This window comes from Canis lupus, chromosome 6 (genome assembly GCF_048164855.1).
Source record: "Canis lupus baileyi chromosome 6, mCanLup2.hap1, whole genome shotgun sequence".
In the NCBI taxonomy this organism is placed as follows: domain Eukaryota; kingdom Metazoa; phylum Chordata; class Mammalia; order Carnivora; family Canidae; genus Canis; species Canis lupus.
In genome coordinates, this window is record NC_132843.1 from 49,074,881 (window position 1) to 49,099,936 (window position 25,056).

At 35.6% G+C, this 25,056-nt stretch overlaps 1 protein-coding gene across 7 annotated transcripts in view; it reads left to right on the top strand.

Moving 5' to 3' along the window:
- Nucleotides 1-25,056, top strand: part of RGS7 (regulator of G protein signaling 7) — a 580,824-nt gene that overhangs the window by 467,081 nt on the left and 88,687 nt on the right. The gene's annotated exons all lie outside the window — the stretch shown is intronic.

The following is a 25,056-nucleotide window of genomic DNA, read 5'->3' on the forward strand; positions in this document are numbered from 1 at the left end:
AGCAGAGGAAAAGATATAATAGGAAGTTTAATTGTAATAGAAAATGTTTAGTGAACGCAGTTCAGCAGCTGTGATTTTAGTTAAGCCCTTGAAAGAAGTAGGCCCCTAACAAGTATCCATCTTTTTGCATCTTTCTGAAAGCTAGTGTTCAAAGATAAGACTGAATGGTTTTAAAATGTGATTTCTATGAAAATTTTTAAGGATTTTTTTCCTATGCCAAGTATCTTTATAGATGCTGGACATCATCTACATGGTTAGGTAACTCATATGCTAGATGAGAAGAAAAGAATGATGCAGAAAGAGTTCCTGTAAAGTGCTGAGTGACTATAACAGTGGTGGGTGCAGAATTATACAAAAGTTTAAAATAATGAGAGATTGACTTTACTTGGGGCATTACAGAATTATTTCACAAAAGAATTGAGAGCCATTTGAGTTGGATTTTAAAGGAAGAGGGGAAATTTGTCAGGAGACAATGCAGTGAATGCATTTGAGGTGGAGGCCCAGCATATGCAAGGGCAGTGAGAAGCCTTATAGCAGTCTGTCTTTCTTTGGCATTGCTCTTAGAGAAACCTTTTTGTAAGGACACTGTAGAATAATCCATAGAAAACCAATGGATCTATCCTTTATGTCATTTCAGAAATTTGAATTTAGTAGTTCATCCAAGATTGATCAGGTACCAAAGATTCAAACTAACATAGGAAACAATAAAAACATGGGAATACTTATAAATTAATAGAATAGATGATTTCAGTATAAGAATACTGACATTAATTCAGGGCACAAACTCTTCAAAACTGATGCACTTAGAAAAAAAAAAAGGGTGTTTTTAAAAATAACTGCTGATTTGTGGGTCTGAGCTGGAGAATATTGTGGAGATTTTGCCTAACCTAGGATGTTGCCTGAGAGTTATCTCACTAAAAAACATGAAATTCTGGTGGAGGAAACATTTGGATGGCTGAGAAAGAATATTTTCTTTCACTATATTAGCATCCCAATCTCTGTTTCTATGGAGAAAGACCCACATCCTGGAGGCAGACAGATCTGACCTCAAATGCTGTCACAACTTCATACCAACTGTGTGACTTTGGATGAGGCATATGACATTTCTGAGACCCAGTATGCTCACTTTTCAAGCAGAAATAATATTAACTTTCTTTAGTTGTTTAAATAATCCAAATTAATATGCCCAAGGTCACTGATATTGCTTCTCTCATATTCAGTAAATCAAAATTGTTTTGTGCTCATCATCATTATTGTCTGCCAGATATATTGCCTCCATTCCTTGCAGAAAAGCAAATTTTTATCTCAGTGTTCTCTCTAGACATCTTTTGTGTTTTTCACAAATATGTTAGTGTTCACAATAACAGTTCATGTTTCATTTCACAGTAGATTGATGTTTCAATGCTAAGCCTGCGGAAATGGCATGGCCTACACAGCAAATCATTTACAGAACATCCCTCAAAGTCAGTCATCTCAAAATGATTAATGTCATTCAGTTTCACATTAACTCTTACTGTGTCCATTTCAGAGAGGGTCACCCTCTATTTTCTACCCAAAGATGGAGTGCCTGTAATTTGTTAACTAACCATAGACGTAGCCTTTGATTGTTAAATTAAACCCTCCTCCCAAATAAACATATACCTGCTTGTGTCTAGCTTGCTTTGGTTATATACAAGTGAAGAATAAAATAGTTATTCAGTAGGAAGTTATGAAAAAAGAGAGGAAGTAAATAATAGTGATCTCAGACACTCCTGCAGGTGGTGATGCTGCATTTTCTATGATTTTTCTTTTTAGGTACAATAAATCATACCAACAATACAAATTACCCAACTTTGAATTTCCTATCATCATGTTTCTAGAGAACACTGTTATGAAATGTGGACCCCTGTTTATAAAGATAATATTGATGGTGTTATATAGTTGGGCTATGGAGCCCAAAGCACAATGATTATTTAGGCTGTCATTTCTAAGACAACTTGAGGCAGACAGGAGTTTCATGCCCAAAACAGGTTTAAAGAATGTTTTCATTTCCTGTATTAGCAGCCCAACCTCTGTTTCCATCAACAATTTGAACTTATCCAGTATCCAAACTGCAAAATATAAACCTTTACAGGTCAGTTTATGTGGAGAAATGCTTTTCCATGCTTACCTTCGTCTTGTAGGAAAATAGAACACATTTGTCATGTTTAGTGCCTAAAGCAAGCCAGTATGGACTGCAGGACTACATATCTATGAACACCATCTTTTGAAAATCAAATTAGGTGATATTTCTGGTATTTTTCACCCAAGTACAAAAAAACATTCCAAGTCAAGCCAATTAAAATAAAGTCAGGAATGGGCAGCCAGGTGGCTCAGCGGTTTAGCGCCGCCTTCGGCCCAGGGCATGATCCTGAAGACCTGGGATCGAGTCCCATGTCAGGCTCCCTGTATGGAGCCTGCTTCACCCTCTGCCTATGTCTCTGCCTCTCTCCCTCTCTCCCTCTCTCTCTCTCTCTCTCTCTCTCATGAATAAATAAATAAAATCTTTAAAAAGAGAAGTGGAGTCAGGAATGGACTTCCTCAGGTGTACCTGCATCAAAAATGATCTAGTGCAACGGGCTCACAGTAAAGGGGCACAGAGAAGCTTAAGAGAACTGTTCTAAGAAGTAGACACAGTAGCAGTGTTGCAAACTGAAACAGACACCATGACAGGATGTTTACTGCTATATCTAGGCACACACATTGCACACTGACGTTCCTATAAATGAACGCACATTCAATGTCTTCAGACAGACCCCTTTTGAGGGTGGAGTCTTCAATGTTCAAATATGACTAGAACCCCAAGAAATCAAAATTTCCAATAAAGACAGGAGCTGATTCTGTATTTGTATGAATAGCCCTGTTGAAACCTGTCTTATTTAGTATTTCTATATTTTGTTCAAGATTTTCTGCATTAATTTTTATTCTTCTAATATCATATTATTTTTTTCCTGATTTCTGAGTGTTTTGGCACTCCCTTAACTTCTTCCTCCTAGGGAACTATCTCACTCAAGCTACCCTAGGGGTAATGCAACTGAGACCAACACATGGTAGTTGCAAACAGACATATGTATTCTCAGCATAAGGGCCTTTTAACAATGGATTATTGACAACTTTGCATTAAATTGTAGGATGATGATTTGTGCCTTAGAAGATACCAACCAAAGGTCAGAATTTCTCCAGAACAATGGAGAAAAGACTTAGGCCTACAAAAAGAGAATGTATTTATTGACCCCTAAGAAGTAGACAATACTCAATTCCATTTCTCAAAGCCATGCTAAAATAATATTAAAGAGATGCAGAGAATTCATATACTTTTCATAGAAATAATAAGAGGCCAGCAAAAAGAAAGTGTTCTAGTTGACCAATCACAGCAACTAATTGTATGCTGATATAAGTCAATCGGAGAAAGACAAACATTATATGGTCTCATTCATTTGGGGAATATAAAAAATAGTAGGGGGGAATAAAGGGGAAAGGAGAGAAACTGAGGGAAAATATCAGTGAGGGTGACAGAACATGAGAGACTCCTAACTCTGGGAAATGAACAAGGGGTAGTGGAAGGGGAGGTGGGCAGGGGGATGGGGTGACTGGGTGACGGGCACTGAGGGGGGCACTTGACGGGATGAGCACTGGGTCTTATGCTATATGTTGGCAAATTGAACTCCAATAAAAAAATTAAATTAAAAAATAATAATTACAGCAGCTTTGATATAAATAGTAATTTTTCCTTCAGGGATAGATTTTAAGTTGATCAGTTAACATTGGTAGAAAGATTGCTATATCAAAAGTTCTGTGTTTTGGGGAGGAATTTATGATTAATTAGAGAGATCATATAATGTTTGTCCTTCTCCGATTGACTTACTTCACTCAGCATAATACCCTCCAGTTCCATCCACATTGAAGCAAATATAAATAATAGTGAAAGGGAATATAAGGGAAGGGAGAAGAAATGTGTGGGAAATATCAGAAAGGGAGACAGAACATAAAGACTCTTAACTCTGGGAAACGAACTAGGGGTGGTGGAAGGGGAGGAGGGCGGGGGGTGCGGGTGAATGGGTGACGGGCACTGGGGGGGGCACTTGACAGGATGAGCACTGAGTGTTATTCTGTGTGCTGGTAAATTGAACACCAATAAAAATAAATTTATTAAAAAATTTAAAAATAAAAAAAATTCGAGAGATCAAATACACAATGATGCAATTTAAAAGAACTGTGAAGTAACTGCAGAAACAAAACCAAATAGCACAATGGCTTCAGAACTGTCTCTTAAATCATGAGTGACTGACAAAGTAACAGTGCCTTAAATTATTGTATATCAGTGCAGTGATCATTCTGTAGTGTATAATATTTAAATATGGAGAATTCAAGATGCTGGGGGAAATGGAAGAACTCCACTTTTTAAAAAGTAGGCATTGTTTATTTCTTGACTTAAAACATTGCAAAGCTTTCCAATGAATCCATCCTATTAATGAAATTGTAGAGGGGAAAGTGAGTTGCTCCAGCTTCATTTTTTTGGTGCTTAATTTATATATTGTTTATTTCATAAAAGCTTTAATTGAAGAGCCTCTACAGTTCTGCTTCAGAGTCCTCCATAGAACTCCCAAAGTCTTTATCATTTACTTTTGATGCTGTCCTGGTATATCTATTTTTGAAGCCAGATGTTAGTTGCTGTTAGTTAAATAGGAGATTTTTTGAAAAATTCATAGGTTTTGGAGTAGAATTAAAAAATCAAACAGAATGTACAATTCCAAAACACCTCAATCCTACTCACACTCTTCCATATTATTAATACCTTACATTTAATACCTTACATTAGAGTGGTACATTTAGTATTATTGATGGACCTATACTGATGCATTATTATTAACTGAAGTCCATGGTTCACATTAGAGTTTAATCTTTGTATTGTACATTCTATGGGTTTTGACAAATGTATGGTGACATGTGTCTATCATTACTGTGTCCTACAGATTAGTTTTATGACCTTAAAAATTTCCTGTGCTCTACTTATTCATCCCACTGTTCTCCTTCTGAACCCCTGGCAACCACTGTACCTTTCCTGTCTCCATAGTTTTTCTTTTTCCGGAATATCATGTAATTGGAATCATATAGTAGGCAGCCTTTTTAGATTGTGTCTTCTACTTCATAACATGCATCCAGGTTCCTCTTAGTCATTGCATGATGGGATAGTTCATTGCTTTTTTTTTATCATGGAATAATAGTTCATTGTATGAATATACTACAGTTTATTTATCCATTTACCAACTGAAGAACATCTTGGCTGCTTCCACATTTAGTAATTATGAATAAAGCTGCTGAAAGCATAAGTATTCAGGTTTTTGTGTGGGCATTAGTTCTCGACTCATTCAAATAAATCCTTGGGAGAGTGATTACTGGATTTTATATGGTAAGATTATATTTAGCTTTGTAAAGTACACCCAAATAATTTTCCAGAATGGTTGTACCATTTTGCATTCTGACCAGCAATGAATGAGAGCTCCTATTGCTCCATGTCCTTACCAGTATTTAGTGCTATAGTATTTTGAATTTTAACCATGCTATTAGACATGATGTCTCATTGTTTTAATTTTTAATTCCCCATTAACATACAATGTTGAATATTTTTTCATACGCATATGTGCCAAGTGTACATTGTACATCTTTTTTGGTTGAGATGCCTGTTCAGAGTTTTGCTCACCTTTTAATTGGGTTGTTGTTTTCTTACTGTGAGTTTTAAGAATTCTTATTATATTGTGAATATCAGCCCATCATCATATATGTTTTGCAAAGATTTTCACTTAGTCTGGGGCTTCTGTTTTCATTCTGTTAATGGTGTCTTTTGCAAATAAGTTATAAATTGTAATGAAGTCCAACATCAATTTGTTTCTTTCATTGATTGTGCTTTGGTGTTTTTTTTGTTTTGTTTTGTTTTGTTTTGTTTTTGGTGTTGCATTTAAAGAGCCATCGCCAAACCCAAGATCACCTAGATTTTCTTCTATGCTATCTTTAAGGAGTATTATACTTTTCTATTTTACGTTTAGGTTTATGACTCATTTTGATTTAACACTTGTGAAAGTTGTTAGGGCTGTATCTAGTTTTATTTTTATTTTCTTATGCAAGTGGATGTCCAGTTTTTTCAGCACCATTTATTGAAGACTATCCTTTCTCCATCGCATTGCCTTTGCTCCTTTGTCGAACAACAGGTCACTATATTTATATGATTGTATGTCTGGGCTTTCTGTTCTGTTCCATTGATGCATATGTCTATTCCCTCACCAACATCATAGGGTATTTATTACTGTAACTTTGTAATGGGTCTTGAAATTGGTATTATCAATCCCCTAAACTGGTACTTACCCTTCAGTATTGTGTTATATATTCTGCATCTTTGCTTTTTATATAAAGTTAAGAGTCAGTCTTTTGTTATCCACAAAACAACCTACAGGGATTTGATTGGAATTGCAGATCAAGTTGAAAAGAATTGACATCTTGACAGTATTGAGTCTTCCTATCCATGAACATGAGTTATTTCTCTATGTTTAGTCCTTTCTCCAATATTTTCCATTAGAGTTTGCACTGTTTTAATAAATATCTGGCATTTGTCTCAGTTCATCTGACTTATTCCACTTAGCATAATACCTACTAGGTCCATCCATGATGTCATAAATGGTAAGATCTCATTCTTTTTTTATTGCTGAGCATTTCATTTACAGGTTTCTAGTTTTAGAATGAATAAGTTATGAGAATAAAAGGTACAGGGTAGGGAAGTGGCCAATAGTATTGTAATAGTGTTGTATGGTGATGATGGTAGCCATGCTTGAGAATATAGCATAATGTATAAACTTGTTGATTCATTATTTCACACACTTGAAACTAATATAATATTGTATGTCACTATACTTTAAAATCTTTCCATTAGAATATAAAATAAATGTCAAAAATAATTTTATATTAACTAAAAGTTAAGATAGTAATATTTTGGATCATTAGTCAAATGAAATATATTACTAAAAAAAACTGAAAAAAAAACCTCTGGTGCTCATTTTGTTAAATTCTTACCTAAGTATTTTCTTTTTTTAGCACACTGTTTACCTTTGTATGCTAATGCCAATGGTACTGTATATTTAATTTCTAATTTCATTTGTCATTACTGGTATACATATATATTAACATATATATTTATACATATACATATATAGATGTCATATGATGTTAGCTGTAGGGTTTTTGTAGATATTATTTACTAAGTTGAAGAAGTTTCTCTCTATTCCTGGTTTGTTGAGAGTTTTTGTTGTGTTTGTTTTTTTTTTTTTTTCAAACGAATAAGTGCTAGATTTTGTCAAATTCTTTTTCTGCATTTGTTGATATGATTATATGTTTTTTATGTTTTATTCTATTGATATGCTGGGTTTCATTAATTGGCTTTTACATGGTCAGCCAGCCTTGCATACCAAGAATAAATCTCACTTGGCTATGGTGTATGATTCTTTTTTCACAGTATTGGATGTGAATTAATATTTTATTGGAGATATTTGCATTTTTGTTCATGAGAATATTGATACATACTTTTCCATTTTTGTAATGTATTTTTAGATTTTTTTATTTTTGTGATTTTTGGTGCGAGGATAATACCAGCCTTATAGAATGTTAGGAATGACGCCTTTTGCTTCTATTTTCTGAAGAAATTGCGGGGAGTTGGATCATTTCTTCCTTAAATGTTTGATAGAATTCACTAGTGAAAACATCTTAGCTTGCGCTTTCTGTTTTGGTAGATTATCAATTATTGATTCAAGTTATTTAATAGATACGAGCCTATGCAGATTATCTTTTTCTCCTTGTGTTTTTGGTAGATTGTGTCTTTCAAAAAATTGGTGTATTTTATGTAGATTGTCAAATTTGTGACGAGTTGTTTTTAATATTCCTTTACTATCTTTTCAAAGTCCATGTATCAGAAGTGATAGCCATTTTTTCATTTATTATTTTAGTGATTTGCATCTTCTTCATTAGCGTGGCTAGACATTTAACAATATTAATCTCTTCAAAGAACCAACATTTAGTTTTGTTGAATTTCCTTGTGGTTTCCTGTTTTCAAGTTCATTGATTTCTGCTGTAATTTTTTAGTATTTCTTTTCTTCTGCTTGTTTTGGATTTAATTTGCTCTTTTTTTTCCATTTCCCATTTTGGAAGTTCAGTTTATTGGCTTTAGATCTTTTCTCAAATATGTGCATTCAATGCTATAAATTTCCCTCTAAGCACAGCTTTCACTGCATTACAGATTATGATAACTTCTATTTTTATTATCTTTTAGTGAAAGTATTTTTTTTAATGTTTCAAGATTTATTTGACAATATGTTATCTATGTTGTTTAACTGCAAGCATTTGAAGGCTTTCTAGCAATCTTTCTGTTAATAATTTCTGGTTTAATTTCATTGTTGTCTGAGAGTATGCTTTGTAAGATTTATGTTTTTAAAATTTATTAGAACGTGTTTTATGGCCTAGAACATGGTCTATTTTGATGCATGTCCCACGGGAACTTAAGATTATATGTTCTGCTGTTTTTGGATGGAGTATTGTATAAATGTCAATTAAATCCAGTTGATTGATGGTGCTCTTTTGTTCATCTTGTCTTTACCAATTTTTTGGCCACTGGATCTGTCAACTACAGTCTTTAATTGTAATAGTATTTACTTACTTCTCCTTGAAGTATCTCAGTTTTGCCTCATGCACTTTGAGGTTCTGTTGTTAGGTGCATAAACATGGATTTTTATGTCTTCATGAATAATCCCTTTATCACTATATAACATCCCTGTTTATTCTTACACTTTTTATTTTTTCTGAGATATGTTTTGAAATTAACTAGTGTTATTAGTGTTAACATGTCAAGTTTTTATCCTTCCCTTTATTTGTAATCTATCTGGTTCTTTATTTTTATGTGGGTTTTGTAGACAGCATATAGTTAGGTCCTGTATATTTGTCCACTCTGAGAGTCTTTATCTTTTAACTAGCATATTTAGACCATTCACATAGAAAATAATTATTAATATAATCAGATTAATATCTACCCTATTTGTAACTATTTTCTATTTATTTTCATTTTCCTTTCTCTCTCTCTCTCTCTCTCTCTCTCTCTCTCTCTCTTTTCTTCTATCCTTTTCCTACCTTCTCTGTCTTTTTTTTTTCCTTCTCTGTCTTTAATGGAACATTTTATGATTCCATTTTCTCATGTTTCTTAGTATATCAATTATACTACTTTTTAATTGTTTAAAGATTTGCCTAGAGTTTTAAATATACATTTACAACAAATCTAAGACCACTTTCAAATAACACTATACACTTTATGAGTAGTACAAGCACCTCATGAAAGAATATTCCCACTTTATTCCTCCCAGTCTTACAACATTGCTGTCATTCCTTTCACTTAATCATAAACTATAATCACTGAATATATTGTTGCTATTACTATTTTGAACAAATGATTACCTTTTAGGTCAATTAAGAATAAGAAAAATAAAATATTTTGTTTTACTTTCATTGATTCCTTCTCTAAAAGTCTTCCTTTCTTTTGTAGATCTGTGTTTCAGCCTATATCACTTTCCTTTTCTCTGAAGAATTTCTGTTAATATTTCTTATAAGGAAGGTCTACTGACAACAAATTCCCTCAATTTTCATTTGTCAAAAAAAATCTCTATTTCTTCTTCACTTTTGAGGGATAATTTTGCAGAATAATGAATTCCAGGTTTGTGGGTTTTTTCTTTCAAAATGTTATTATTATGTTATATTATCTCAGTCCACTCTTTTTGCTTATATGGTTTCTAATGACAAACTTGATGCAATTCTTATCGTTTGTCCTCTATATGTGCTCCCTCCTATCTCCCACCCCAGTTTCTTTCAAAGTTTTCTCTTGGTCTTTGGTTTTCCGCATTTAGAATACAATACACCTAGATATAGATGATATAGATAGAAGTATGTAAAGAGATAGATAGATGATAGATAGATAGATAGATAGATAGATAGATAGATAGATAGATTCATTCATATTTTGGTATTAATCATATTTGATGTTCTCTGACCACCGTAGACTTCTGGTTTGATGTCCGTATTAGTTTGCTAGGACTCCCAGAATACCACAGACTGGGTAGCATAAACAACAGAAGTTTATTTTCTCATAGTTCTGGAAGCTGGAAGTCTGTGATCAAGATGCTATCAAGGTGATTTTCTCCTGAGACCTCTCTCCTTGGTTTCCAGATGGCTATCTTTTCACTGTGTTTGCTCATTGTCTTTTCTCTGTGCATCCCTGGTGTTTCTTCTTATAAAGACACCAGTCATATTGAATTAGGGCCTCAGGGCAGCGCCAGTGGCCCAGCAGTTTAGCGCCACCTTGAGCCTAGGGTGTGGTCCTGGAGACCTGGGATCGAGTCCCACATCAGGCTCCCTGCATGGAGCCTGCTTCTCCCTCTGCCTGTGTCTCTGCCTCTCTCTCTCTCTCTGTGTCTGTCATGAATAAATAAATAAAATCTTAAAAAAAAAAAGAATTAGGGCCTCACCTTTATGACCTCATTTAACCTTAATTATTTACCTAAAGGCCCTATCTCAAGTCTCATACCAGAGTCTACACTACCTGGGGTAAGGAAAATACCAAGCTTCAACATATGAAATTTGAAGGGATATAATTTGATCCATAGCACTGCCTATTATTAATTTGGAGCAATTCTTAGTCCTTATTGCTTCAAATATTTCTTCTACACTTTCTTTGTTCTTTTCTGATATCCATTACATGTATATGACATATTTTGTAGTTGACCTACAATTCTTGGATATTCTGCCTCTTGTTCTCATTCTTTTTTCTTTTTTTTTTTTAATTTTTTTTTAAATTTTTATTTATTTATGATAGTCACAGAGAGAGAGAGGCAGAGACACAGGCAGAGGGAGAAGCAGGCTCCATGCACCGGGAGCCCGACGTGGGATTCAATCCCGGGTCTCCAGGATCGCGCCCTGGGCCAAAGGCAGGGGCCAAACCGCTGCGCCACCCAGGGATCCCTCATTCTTTTTTCTATTGGTATTTTAGTTTTGGAAGTTTCTATTGACATATCTTGAAGCCTACTGATTCTTTAGAAGCCCATCAAAGGCATTCCTCATTTCTATTACAGTGCTTTGATTCCTGGTGTTCCCTCTTGATTTTTCCTGAGTTTCCATCTCTGCTTACAATGCTCATCTGCGCCTGCATACTGCCTGCTTTTTCCAGTACAGCCCTGAGTATTTTAATCCCAGTTGTTTTTGATTCCATGTCTGATATTTCCCAAATCTCTTCTATATCTGAGTCAGCTTCTCATGCTTGCTCTGTCTCTTCAAACTGTATTTATTTTTGTCTTTTTATACCTTGTAATTTTTTGTTGAAAGCAGGACATGATGTAAAATAAACTAAGATAGATAAGCCTTTAATGTGAGGTTTTATGTTTCTCTATCTAGGATGTAGTCTGTGTTTACTGTTGCTGTAGCTATAGGATTTAGAGGCTATAATTTTCTCTGGTGTCCTTGCTTTTGTCTCCCCTGTTGTCTTTGGGTTTCCTTAGATACTTCTAACATAAGGCCTGAGACATACAGGGGTTTTCTTTCCAGTTGCTTCATCTTCTATAGTGGAACCTTATTATTGTAGTAGTAAATTTTGTATATGTGTGGGGAAGGAAAGCATTGTATAATCCTATGATTAGGTCTCCCATCTTTTAGTGTGCCCCTGAGCTGTGACCTTCACAGATGCTCCTTGGTTTTATTTGTTTCCCACTTCTTCCCTTAAGTGACATTGGAAAGGTATAAGGGGCTTAAATTGGTAATTTCTCTATCTGCAGGTGGAGGACTAGACTGGGCTGGGCCTGGTATTTCCCTTACCCCAGGTAGTTCAGACTCTGGTATAACCTCAGTTTACTAGATACTGATAGTATAGTTTCCCTTGAGAAAAGCTTTGTTAATAAAGAATAGATGTTATGGGTGTATTTCAAAATGGTTTTTGTTACCTTCCTCTTATTGGAAGCATGAGGGAATTTTTCTGAGATCCTCACTGTGAGAAGCTGTGAGTGCTCCTGGAGGTAAAATTCGCAAATGAGTGATATTCCCCCACCCCTGTCCACCACTCCCTGGAGTTTTTGATGCTCTAGGTTGTTCACACTGAGCCTCCAGCAATAAGGCAGTTACAGTTTTAGTTTTTCCTACCCCAGGTGGAGGTTTCTGTTCTTGGGAAAGTGTCATGATTCCAGTGTCATGATTCTCCATATATGTCTGTTTGTCTCTCCAGTTTGGGGGCAGCGATTTGCCCTCTGGCCTCCATTCTCTGATGTCTATAGGGAGAAACAGTTGCTTTTTGCTATATTCAGCTTTTTCAGTTTGTGAGGATGGATAGGAATAATAATTTCCAAGCTGCTTACATGTTGGACCAGAAACCAGAGAACAGATTTTTATCACTACTAAGCAAGTTGTTTCTATCTATTTGTTTCTGCTTTTATTTCATTTTTTTCTTCACTATTTCATCATGGGATAGTCTCTAAATCAAGATCTGAGAGAAATGGGAAACAAAGTTGGTTGTTTCTCCTCCATATGTTCTCCACTGGCCTTTTGAGAATGTCTAAAGTCCAACCATCATTGTCATGGAAAATTTGCTGTTGTTATTTTCCCTTTGATTTCCCTGTAGCTTTGGAAGTGGCCTAAAACAGAAAGGAAGAGGAACCTAGCATGCTTGATCGGCAGACCTTGACAAAAGGGTAGAAAAACAAAATAAGTGTACATCTAAGCTGAATTCTAATAAGACTTGCATGGTTTTAAACTTTATATATGTTCCACCATAAACCTGAAAAGAACAGAATTTACATTTTAATATTCCAACATGTTTTCCCCAAAGCTATCATGATCAATGGTCATTTGTAAATTAATTTTCCCTGAACCAAGATCAGAGGTGCATCTAGAAAGAAAGATAAAACATTATATCCCACTAGGAATATCACATTATCATTCAAAATTACAGATGCTCTGGGACAATTAAAATTAGAATTTTAAAACATAAATTTTTTTAAAAAATGAAAATTTTTCACTGATTCAGCCAAATTACAGTAATCTCCTAATTTATGGAAATGATGGACTCCTCTACATCTCATAATAAAAAAGAAAAGTTATACTATATTTTTATTACTCTAGTTATAAATGGTAATGTTGATATTATAATCTATTTGGTAAATTAAATATTCACCATGAACTAGTTTAACCGAAACAAAAAACAACAAACTATATCCTAAAAACAAAACACATTTACCCAATATAACACTGAGAACTAATTCATCATACAAGACTATTCATTAAAAAGAACTAAAGCATTTATGGCATCTTCAGAATACAAATATTAGCACAAATCATTGTCTTCCTTTATAAAATGTCCCAAACTTTTGTCAACTCAGACACAAAACTTGCTGATAAAGAGTAAGCCACTAAACAGTTTGGCTTTTACCTGACTTATGCCAAGAGTAAGACACCTGATATTGACATGTACTTATATACTAATGTGTGTATATGTGTGTGTATATATATATATATATATATATATATGAATATTGCATATTTAAGTATATTGTATGTATACTTGCATCATGCCTACATACAATACACAAATGGAAATGGTTATCCAAATGGGAAATTTAAATATTCCTAAACATAGTATATATATAATAAAATTAAGACTACATTGGTATTTTTTAGATGCATCCCTAGTTCATAATTTCAATCTTTAGAAAAATGCTGTCTGTTGTCCTGAAAATAATTTCACATATTAACTGAGCAACCAGCTTAGAAATACCTTGCCTCTTGTCTGTCCAAGTGGTGAAGCAAGTCTGTTGAAAAGACTAGTACCTAATGTCTTAAGCTATTTACTGGTTTCTGGTTTGGCTCCTTCCTTACAATTCCCTAGGCCTCTGCTGGCTTGTAGTCTTTTCATTATGCCACCTATAAGCAACAATATGAAAAGAGAAAGAGAAACAATTTGACATTTTATAGCAATGCATAGTCAACTTTTAACTGCCTAATTAATGTCTGAATTTTTATTTTGTGTCTTTATTCACATATTTTCTATTAATTGAGCTATGATACATATATGTAAATATATTATGTATATGTTTTTGTATATATATATATTGGGAGCGGGTGATGGGTGATTGCTCTGTACCGAAAGCCCAAATTTGGAAGCCTTGAAATTCATTATAATATGAAATATGCAATATAAGCAACATGCTCCTAATAGGGAACTAGTCTGGGTACCTTTGAAGGAGGAAGAGGTTTGGGGACCTGCTGTCTCTAAAGTGCCTTATACTTCACTGCTGCTCAAAGTATGCCCACTTGTATCAAGTGGGATAATTATAAAATGCAGATTCCTGGCCTCTTTCCCCAACCAATTGAGTCTGAGACTCCTAATCTAAGAATTGACATTAACAAGCTATTTCAGATGTACACTAAAGTTTGGAAACCAGGCAGTCAATGTATATTTAATTTATCAAGTCAGATTAACTTGATATTTGCATTCCTGATGGTTTCACATTTTGTCTCATTTTTTTAAACATTCTATCTCATTTTGAATGAGTATTCATGTTTGTCCAATGACATTTCAAATAATAGTATGTCAGACATTTGAATAGCACTTAACAGTTTATATTGCATCTTTACATGAATTATCTGGTTTAATTCCTCACAAAACAATCTTCAAAATGGTACTAGCCATAATCAACAGATGGAAAAAGAAAAAAGATTCAGAGAGTTAAAGAATCCATCCTATTTGCTAAAAATGACACCCTAGGATTTTTGACTGAGTTTTATGCTTGCCCTACTATCCCATACTTGCCTTACTTTCATGATCCATTTATAAGACTTAGAACTGGGGATCCCTGGGTGGCTCAGTGGTTTAGCTCCTGCCTTTGGCCTAGGGCGTGATCCTGGAGTCCCGGGATCGAGTCCCACGTCGGGCTCCTGGCATGGAGCCTGCCTCTCTCTCCTCCTGTGTCTCTGCCTGCCTCTCTCTCTCTCTCTCTCTCAATCTGTCTATCGTAAGTAAGTAAATAAATAAATAAATCTTTAAAAAAAAGGACTTAGAACTATCTGGATGTTTAGCTACACACGATCAGTGTGCAGCTGCCAATGCAATTCTGGGGTAAAGGACAGAGGTTGGTGTCTGACAGGAAGATTTTTGAGTCCTAGTGTCTATAATGTAGTTCAAGGCATCACCGTGACAAGGTAAGTCAGGGAGGACATGCAGAGTAAGACAAAGTAGAATTTCAAGAATATCAACATGTAGGGAGAAATTACCAGAGGATGAGCCAGCAAAAGAAAATTAGAAAGGGATGTGGAAATCAGATTCCAATGAGGAGACATGCAACCAGGAAACAAAGACAGCTGGGACTGCTTTCCCCAGTACTTGGCAATGGATTGAGAAGAAGAAAAAGAAATGAATAGATAAATGAGAGAGGAGAGAAAAGAGGTAAAGAGTAGGCCTTCTCGCTGAATGGAAATGATGCAGCAGGGACAGTGGCATGGTATTCAATATGGAAGAAAGTTGAGATTATTTGGAAAACAAGAGAAAGGTTCAGTGAAGGAGAGATATTAGAGTAGGATGAGCAATACATCTATCACTGATGGTTAGCTTCTTGATCAGAATAGAGTAGGAAGAAGAGGATTCTTACCTCCGTCCAGAATCTAGACTTCTCCCTCTCTAGGATGCTGATCCTTAATGGATTATTCACTGGGCTCAATCCCAGGGCCCTGGAATCATTACCTTAGCTGAAATCAAGAGTAGACTGCTTAACCAACTGAGCCACCCAGGTGCCCTTCATTTAAAGTTTTGGGAAAGAAAAATAGCTCATCATGGTGGCCATGATAAAAACAAAAATTATTTTGGAGTCCCCATGGACACTTTTTGAAGACCAAAGAATAAAAAGGAAAATTAAAGAATAAAGAAGACTATTGGCAAGATCGTTTATAATTTAAACAAATACTGGGGACACCTGGGTGGCTTAACGGTTTGGCGCCTGCCTTTGGCCCAGGGCGTGGTCCTGGGGTCCCGGGATTGAGTCCCATGTCGGATTCCTTGCGTGGAGCCTGCTTCTCCCGCTGCCTGTGTCTCTACCTCTCTCTCTCTCTCTCTGTCTCTCTTGAATAAATAGATAAAATCTTTAAAAAATGCTAATAGACATGGGTTCTATGACTTAGCAGTGCAATTTTATGAAGACTCAATTTTCTTAAGTCTAACAATTGAAGCTAAAAAGATAGTCTTGGATAATAAATATATGAACAGGACAGGCATTATTTTTTATTGTTTTAATATTGAGTGGCCGGAGAAAACAGACTTTTGTAGTCACTTAGTTTTTGGTCTTTGAAATTTTGTCAAACTGAGAAGTTAGGTAAATAGTCTACACTGTGTGAGTCTCTGGCTGGGTAACAGAAGTGTTTTAGACCATGAGCTGAAACAACAAAACAAACAAAACTACTTCCAAGTCTACGTGATCTGAAATTTTTTAAAAATCTCTTATTTAAAACCTGCTTAAAGGAAGACTTGAATATCTGTTTTTCTATTTTCCTTGAGCAACAGGGGATAGGGGGACTTTAGTATTTTGTTTCTATATTCTCTTAACAGAAGGGAGATCTAGACAAAGGCTCTCATGAGAACCCTGGAGAGTGAAGCAAGTAAGCAAACCTGAGGACCCCCTGTAGGACCATGACTTCTTCCAGCCATGGAATGTCAGAGCTGGAGGGAGCCTGAGAGATGATCCAATCCATCTGTCTCAGCTAATGATGAGGCAGCAGAGTTCCAGAGAATGGCAGGATTTGCCAGGCCAAGGTCATGACCCTCATTATTGGCCAAATGTAGAGCACACTTAAAAAGTGAGATAAGTAGGAAAATAGCTGAATCCCTTTTTAGCAGAGCATTCAATAAAGATTTTCAATAACTCAGTTTTATATGATTGCAGCTTTTCTCAGGCTACTAAGTATTCCAAATCTGCTCTGCTGTTGTGTTTCTATTACTGTTGTAGAGAAAATACTGGCAAGCTGAATTTTCTGTGATTGACCTGGTCTATGCTTTCATGCTAAGTTTGAGGTGTCAGATTCTTGTTAAAGAAATTTCTCTTTAAGCTAAGAAATATTTTTCTAAGGCTGCCCAAACTCCTGCTGTTGCATTCTGGTTTCTTTGTAAAGTGTTGGCCAGCATCCAGCTGTTATAAAGAAAAGTGATAACACATTATATTCCTGGATCACTTTGCTATTTATCAAGTTCAGTGCTGTACCTCAGGCTGTTTCCCTGGGCAGATGGGGAGCAAAGAGCAAGACTCTCAAACTCTTCTTTTTATTGTTGTCGCAAACCCTTTTTAAGCATATTTCTGTTTTAGACATATTTTGCTAGCTGAGGAAGAACAGTGTCTTTGCTTAGTTTATGGGGAATGGGGGAGGACCGAGAATTCCCCTGCGCAAATGACTATTCCAATTTGCTGTTCAAACCACCCCGTGAAATCCCCTGAAGGTAAAATGTGTCAGAAGTGGATTCGAGGAATGGAATCACCAGGACACTACTTAGCAATTGCTAGGTGCATTTTAGAGATTAAGTCCAACAGGACACACAGTTGGTGTAGTACCAGAAAAGGCATTTAATAAGATACTGGCAGCTTGTCCAAAGCATAGATACACAGAAACACAAGGAGGTATCAAAGTGAATAGTTCTACAGCCTCTTTCCAAAGTGACCAGCACAAATTTGGAGCAAACTTTATAGACATTTGCTCAGAGATCCAGGTCCCCATGTAGTATTTCTGTGCCTCGGGCCACTGTAGAGAATGCAGACACAGAGGACTTCCCTACTGAAGTAAGTCTGTGTCACGGTGTAAGTACCAGCACCATGCCAGATGTCAGATGGACACTGAGAAATTAGAAGTTGAAGATTCAAAGCCCCAACTGACATTCTCACCAATTGATTTTATTTCACACCTGACACAACCAATTCTGTCAATGCAATTCAACAAATACTCACGGAGCATCTGGTAGTGTGCAAGGCACTGGGCTTATGCAGCAACAGGAACAAAGGTAAGTAAGAGATACTCTCTGATCCATGTCAGCCAACAGTTAAGGAGAGGGAACAGGCAAGGTCCAAAAGTGAACTTTACCCTTCAGCATACCTCCAGCATGACCTTTCTCTCACCTGTAGCTCTTTATCTAGGACATACATTAGCTCAGAACTTAGAACTTCCACTGAGTACCCTGAACACATTACACTTTGTGTGCCATTCTTTCTGTATGATGTACTGGGAAGACAGTTTTGGAATCAGAAATACTGCTTCAGGGGCGCCTGGGTGGCTTGGTGGGTGAGCATCTGCCTTCAGCTCAGGTCGTCACCCTGGGGTCCTGAGATCGAGTCCCACATCGGGTTCCCCACAGGGAGCCTGCTTCTCCCTCTGCCTATGTCTCTGCCTTTCCCTCTGCGTCTGTCATGAATAAATAAATAAAATCTTTTTTAAAAAAAGAAAGAAAGAAACACTGCTTCATATCTTTACTCAGCATTTAATGGATGTTGCCTCGTGTCAGTGATTTAACTTTTTAGAATTTCAGTTTCCTCATCGACAAAACAGGATCTCAAAATCAAATCTCATTTTATACCTAGCAGAATATCAGTCATAAATGTTTATTCAATTAGTACTTTTCTATCTTCCTATCTCTTTGCATCCCCACAGATTTCTTTTTGATCCCCTTAGTCTTTCTTTTTTTAAAGTTTAACAAAATCTTAGTCTAAAACAAAGAACTCTTTTACATATTCTTCATTATATCTGAAATATGTTAACAAAGCAGACAGAGAAGAAAATGAGGGTTGATGTTTCAGTTATTGCAGGTTCATGAATATAAGATTTTTTTTTCTGGCTTTCTAAAAAAATGTGGCAAGTACCAATTAACACATAATGCTACGACAATAGTCTTAAGTGGATTATGATTTGCAAATCACATTAATCTTGTCTTGAAATATCTTCATTGGTTTCCTTGGAAACTTTGAAATTGATTTTAAGGTGTGCGTTCTGAGTTTCAAGACTCATAACCATAGTGATATGGATCATTTTAGCACCTCATGGTCTTTAATTCTTCTGCCCTCTGAGCTGGAAAAAAGTATTAGCTTCTGGTAATCTTTAATAGTAGGTGCACTGCAGTGTTTTAGTATCATTTATGATATTTGTATATTTAACAGTGTGTGAAACATTTTAAATAATGTGAATTACACCCTGAAATTGGAAAGAATCTGAATTGTATTTCATTCAGTGTTTTAAAAATAAGTGTATATCCATTTGCCTATATTATTTTTCTACAGTCTAAGCTAATATCACATATTATCCAGCATGGTTGACTAATGGTCAGTATTGCCAAATAGTGTTAGGCAATGCACATAAACTTTTCTAAACCTTCTTTGCCCAGCCCCCAGGGGAAGAACAATTTACACCATAACAGAATAATAGTATTCTCTTTTAAAGCAGATTTTCTAACATTTAGATTTCTACTGCTTAATCATTCTGAGCAATTTGAGAGGAACCAGAAGTTAGAGAATAGGAAGACATAAAGAAAACAAATGTTCTCTTTTTGTAAAACTACAGGTGACAAAAAAAAAAAAAAAAAAACTACAGGTGACAAACATATATTCAATAAAAATGCTCAGGTTACTCTAAATTTTAGACTTACTCCAAAACCACAGAAGAAAGTGTGTTTTTTTTATACTTCTCACATATGGATATATGTATATTAAAAAGGAGCTGTTACATGTGGACCACATAAAAAATGTAGCAAAATATGCTTTAAGAAATGTCAATGCTTTATATCATTAACAGGCTCTGTCTTTTCTGGGAGAAGGTTATGCACTGCTTGCTTTATTTCGTGTATTATTTTGCTAACAAAAATTCAGTGAATTCTGGTCTCTTCTCCACTCTGACTCCCCTCTTCCAAAAAGAAGGAATGACTTACATTTATATCTTGGAAATTACACCAAAAAAAAAAAAAAAGAATGAAATGCAAGAAGCAGTGATAAGAAATTGATAAATGCCAAGATAAACACTGATTTTTTTTTTTTTTAATAATTAACTTTAGGAGCACCTGGGTGGCTCGGTATCTGAGCATCTGCCTTTGGCTCAGGGCATGATCCTGGGATCCTAGGATGAGTCCCACATCGGACTCCCTAGAGGGAGCCTGCTTCTCCCTCTGCCTATGTCTCTGCCTCTCTCTGTGTGTCTATTGTGAATAAGTAAGCAAAATCTTAAAAAAATAATTTTAGAGTTTAAATCAAGGTGGAATTAAAATGATAGACAATAATGTATCATTTATGGAAAAACTCAAATATCTCATGTTTGACAACTTAAAGTCATTCTTTAAAATGATATTCTCAGGGGAGAAAATCACAATGGAAATTTTAAAACAGCAAAGGGCTACATTTTCCTCTGGAGGTATTCCCAGACTTCTCAAGTTTTCTGGGGGACCATAGATTTAAAGGATGTTTCCTCCATTTTTTAAAGTAGTATTTCTAAGTTTTCCATTAAGAAAAGGCTTTTATATTAAGGGAACATTTTACAATAAAATTTCACTGTTAAAAATAATTATTTGGAAATTTTGTAACATATTTATTTTCATAAACTATAGATCAATAATAATTTTAAAGATGACTGAGGTCTGAAGAAATTTTTCATAGAAGTCTTATGCCCATAGGGAATTTTAAAATTTCAACTAATTTATAAGTATATTGTTATAGAGAAAACTAACAGGTGATCAATTCTACAGGGATAGTGTAAATAACACAGGAGTTCAAGAAAAAAAAGAATAATTCAAATTCCTCTTACAGAAGAGCTTGTCCATGTATTTTCTTTGATATTTGGAGCCCACTGGATACATTTAAAAGAATAGTTTAACAGTTATATTTTTAAATGTGGATGCTTACATTTCAGAATTCTATGATCATGAATATTTAAATTTATGGTAAAATTTTTAGTCAAATTAAAAATAATGTTTTGTTTTGTTTTGTTTTGTTTCGCCTGAGGTAAGTGCATGTGCAAAAGCATCCATCCATTCATTCATTCATTCATTCATTTTTGTGCGAAAGTTTTATTTTTTTATTTTTTTAAGATTTTATTTATTCATGAGAGAGAGAGGGAGGGAGAGAGGCAGAGACACAGGAGAGGGAGAAACAGGCTCCATGCAGGGAGCCTGACGTGGGACTGGATCCCTGGTCTCCAGGATCTGGCCCCAGGCTGAAGGCAGCGCTAAACTGCTAAGCTACCAGGGCTGCCCTGTGCAAAAGTTTTAAAGTCCACACTTCCATAGAGTGCATCTTTGGAGCAGTGCTGGGCATGACAAAGTTCAAATAAAAGGATATTAAGACTTACTCAAAAATAACACCCAGAAAAGCATAGTTAAATATTTGTTTCAAGTTCTATTATGGGAGAAAGATGTAAGATTTTAACATAAACTAAATAAATAAAGGAAAAGAAAGGGAATTGAGTCCTACTGAACTCCTATATGTAAAATATCCATCTGCTGCTTTACCTAGAAGCAGATTTTTTTCTTAAGAATTTCCTTATGTATAACTATCATAATTTACTTATTCCCATAATGCAAAGGAGAAGAAAATCAAAGAAAAACGGAGTCATGTGAAAAGTTCATGGCTAGATAACACAGCTGGTCCTTTAAGACTCAGCAAATGTATCCCCACATTAGGGAAACCTTCCCCACCCTCCACTCCACCCAGATGAGAGAGCAGTCCTGTTGTATGGGCCAGGCAGCTGTCTTTCGCCCCGGACTGTGAGTCGTTGAAAAGTTTGAAGACAAAAACCTTCTTTCACTGTGTCTTCCCTGTGCCTAGGAAAATATCCATAATTTCAGTAGGTGCTCAATAAACATTTACTGAATGAGTGAATAATTGAATGAATGAACAGTTTTGATTCCTAGGATTTATAATGTGGTCCAATGCATTACATTTAGCTTTAAAGACGCCAACTATCTATGCTCAAATTGGTAGTAAGAAAACAATGTAAAATTGTCAACAATTTTTGAAATGACCAAAAATTGTGAACAACAACCATCTCTGAATTGAATACAATGAGTACCTTTATGCTTGTCCTATGGAGCTTAAATTACAGATAGATAGGCATAAAATAGCCCTTGTCCTATAACATCGAGAGAGATTTTAAGGGACAAATTGTAAGATGTCATAAGCTTATCAAAATTTGTCAGATGATGAAGGCAATTTAGAATACTTGGTTTTAATTTTGTATTCTAAATGGACATATAATCATTATGAACCTCAAAAGAGAATAGAAGCCAACAGTATGAGAGAAACATAAGATATGTTGCGGAACCATTTACTGAGAAATATAGTATATGTTATACATACTCTGATCTAATTAACTTACATGAACACTAAATAAGGAAGAGTATATGGATTTTTACCACAAACTACCACCACCAGGGCTACCACCTTGCTAGATGATAAGACTCTCCCATTCTTGCTGAAGCTTTGGGGTACACTAGGTATCTTGTCCTAAATCCTTGAGCTAAGCCCTGCCTCTTCTGTTTGCTAGCTGAGAACTTTAGCTAAACTCTTCCATCCTGAGCCTTGTATATATATAAAACCTATGCTTTGTAGCTCACATCATTACTGTCAGGCACAGAAGAGATGGACAGGAGATACATGGAAGTTACTTGTACACTAAATTGGCTTGGGAAGTAATGGTGGTTATTCACTTACCTATGAGAGAAGTTTTTGCTATAGGAAAACATTAAAAATAATTGTTTACCTAGGTATATTTTTCTACTCCCAGTTTAACATAAGGCAACTAGGAACATTGAATTGTCTATCTCTGTATCTTGGTGCCTAGAATCTTATCTGGTATATTGAATGAAGAAATGAATACATTTCAGTTACTATAAAGTTATATCCTACATTTGAAAAAAGTGCATCCATTTTTAATATAGTTTGGCTAGTCATAGCTTAAAAGAATGTATGCATTACAGAGAGATTCTAAACTCCAGTATACTGTTGAATATTTAAAATGGAATGCCGAGGTCAAGAAGTCAAATTCTAATTTATTTCTAAAATTATATGTTCCTTTGAATCTGAAGTATACTTAGAATTTTCATCAGACTTGACTGAAAAGCTGATTATCGGTTCCACTGCAGATCCATTTAATCTTACATTTGCATAATGCCTTATAAGTTTTCAAAGGCCTTTACATTGATAATTTCCTTCAATTTTCAGAGCCATCCTATGAAGTCAGAAAAAAATTTATTAAAATTCGCAATTGTCAGGAATCTGACTCAGAAAGGAGAGAAAACTTTGTCACCCACCTAGGAACAGGCATTACTTACTGACTTTTGAGATTGATGTCTCATCTATCCATCTGTCAAAGCCCTGACTTTTACCTATTGTGTGTTTTTCTTGTGTTTGTGGAACAATCTGGCTCACTTAATTTCTTTATAACCTTAATTGGGATAATTTACCATTTGCAGACCTGTAGTACTACTCTGGTCACAGATCCCTTTTGTTAATATCCTGTTAATAATCAGGACACCTCTGGGGGAGTTCCATGGAAGGAACCTATCAGAAGTTCCAAAGGAGAGGGAAAAAATACAATAAACAGATGAAATTGAAGAGCAAAATTAAACTTTATAGAATTAACGAAGCAGGTCCTTAGATGTTTAGTGAAGTTCTCTCACCCTAATCCTGTTCTGCCTTGATCAGGCCACTTTATTGTTCTCACTTTGTACTGTCCTCTCATTTCAGCTGGGAGATGTATAAAACTGTTCTCCAAGATACTTAACATTTTAGGATACACCCTTGATTCAGGATTTGCACTGAATATTTCTCCAAATAGAATGCTTCTTTCCAGACAAGTAGGTTCATATTCCAATTCAGCTGCTTAGTAGCTATATACTTGAAAAAGTTAACTCTGTGCCCAATTTTAACCATAAAACCCCCACCTGATAGGGTTGCTTGAAGGATTAGTTGGCCAAGGTATAAACCATTAAAATGGTGGCTTGCACATAGCACCTGGTACATAGTAAGTGTTAGCTATTACCATTAGTATCAGTATTTTCATCATTATTGTTTTCCTTATTTTTATTATTTTCAGGCTTTTATTACTATAATCATTATCTCTGCTCCTAAAAATAAGAGAAAGGACCTTAGAGATCATTGTAGTTCTGTCAGTCAGGAAGCAGATGGTTTCATTTTATTAAGGCTACTTTATGCAGTGATGAGGAGGGGAGTATGGGGGTGGTGAGGGAGCCAAGATGCTCAAAGCAGTTTTTGTTTTGGCAGTTAGGAAAAGTGAAGAAATAAGAGATGGAAGGAAACTTTGAGAGGGAATTAAAAATAAGTTAGCCATGCCACTTTTAAAAATCAACTTTTTCTACGCTATTGGCTGCTTTCCTGAGCCACCATCAATCTCCAGAGCATATTGGGAGGGATTACCATGGAACAGACCCAGGCCATTTTGAGATTCACTGTCATGTAGAGGTGTTCTGGGTTCGAGTTCCAACCATATCAGATTGCTGTCTATTTATTTACTTTTAAGATTTTATTTATTTATTCATGAGAGACAGAGAGAGAGAGGCAGAGACATAGGCAGAGGGAGAAGCAGGCTCCCTGTGAGGAGCCCGATGCGGGACTCGATCCCAGGACCCCAGGATCACACCCTGAGCCAAGGGCAGACGCTCAACTACTGAGCCACCCAGATGCCCCAGATCGCTCTCTTTTTAGATAAATAACAGAAAATAGGTGCATTATTTTCTTTTTTTATTTATAAATTTATTTTTTATTGGTGTTTAATTTGCCAACATATAGAATAACACCCAGTGCTCATCCCATCAAGTGCCCCCCTCAGTGCCCATCACCCAGTCACCCCCATCCCCCCACCTCCCCTTCCACCACCCCTAGTTCGTTTCCCAGAGTTAGAAGTCTCTCATGTTCTGTCTCCCTTTCTGATGTTTCACACTCATTTTTCAAAAAATGT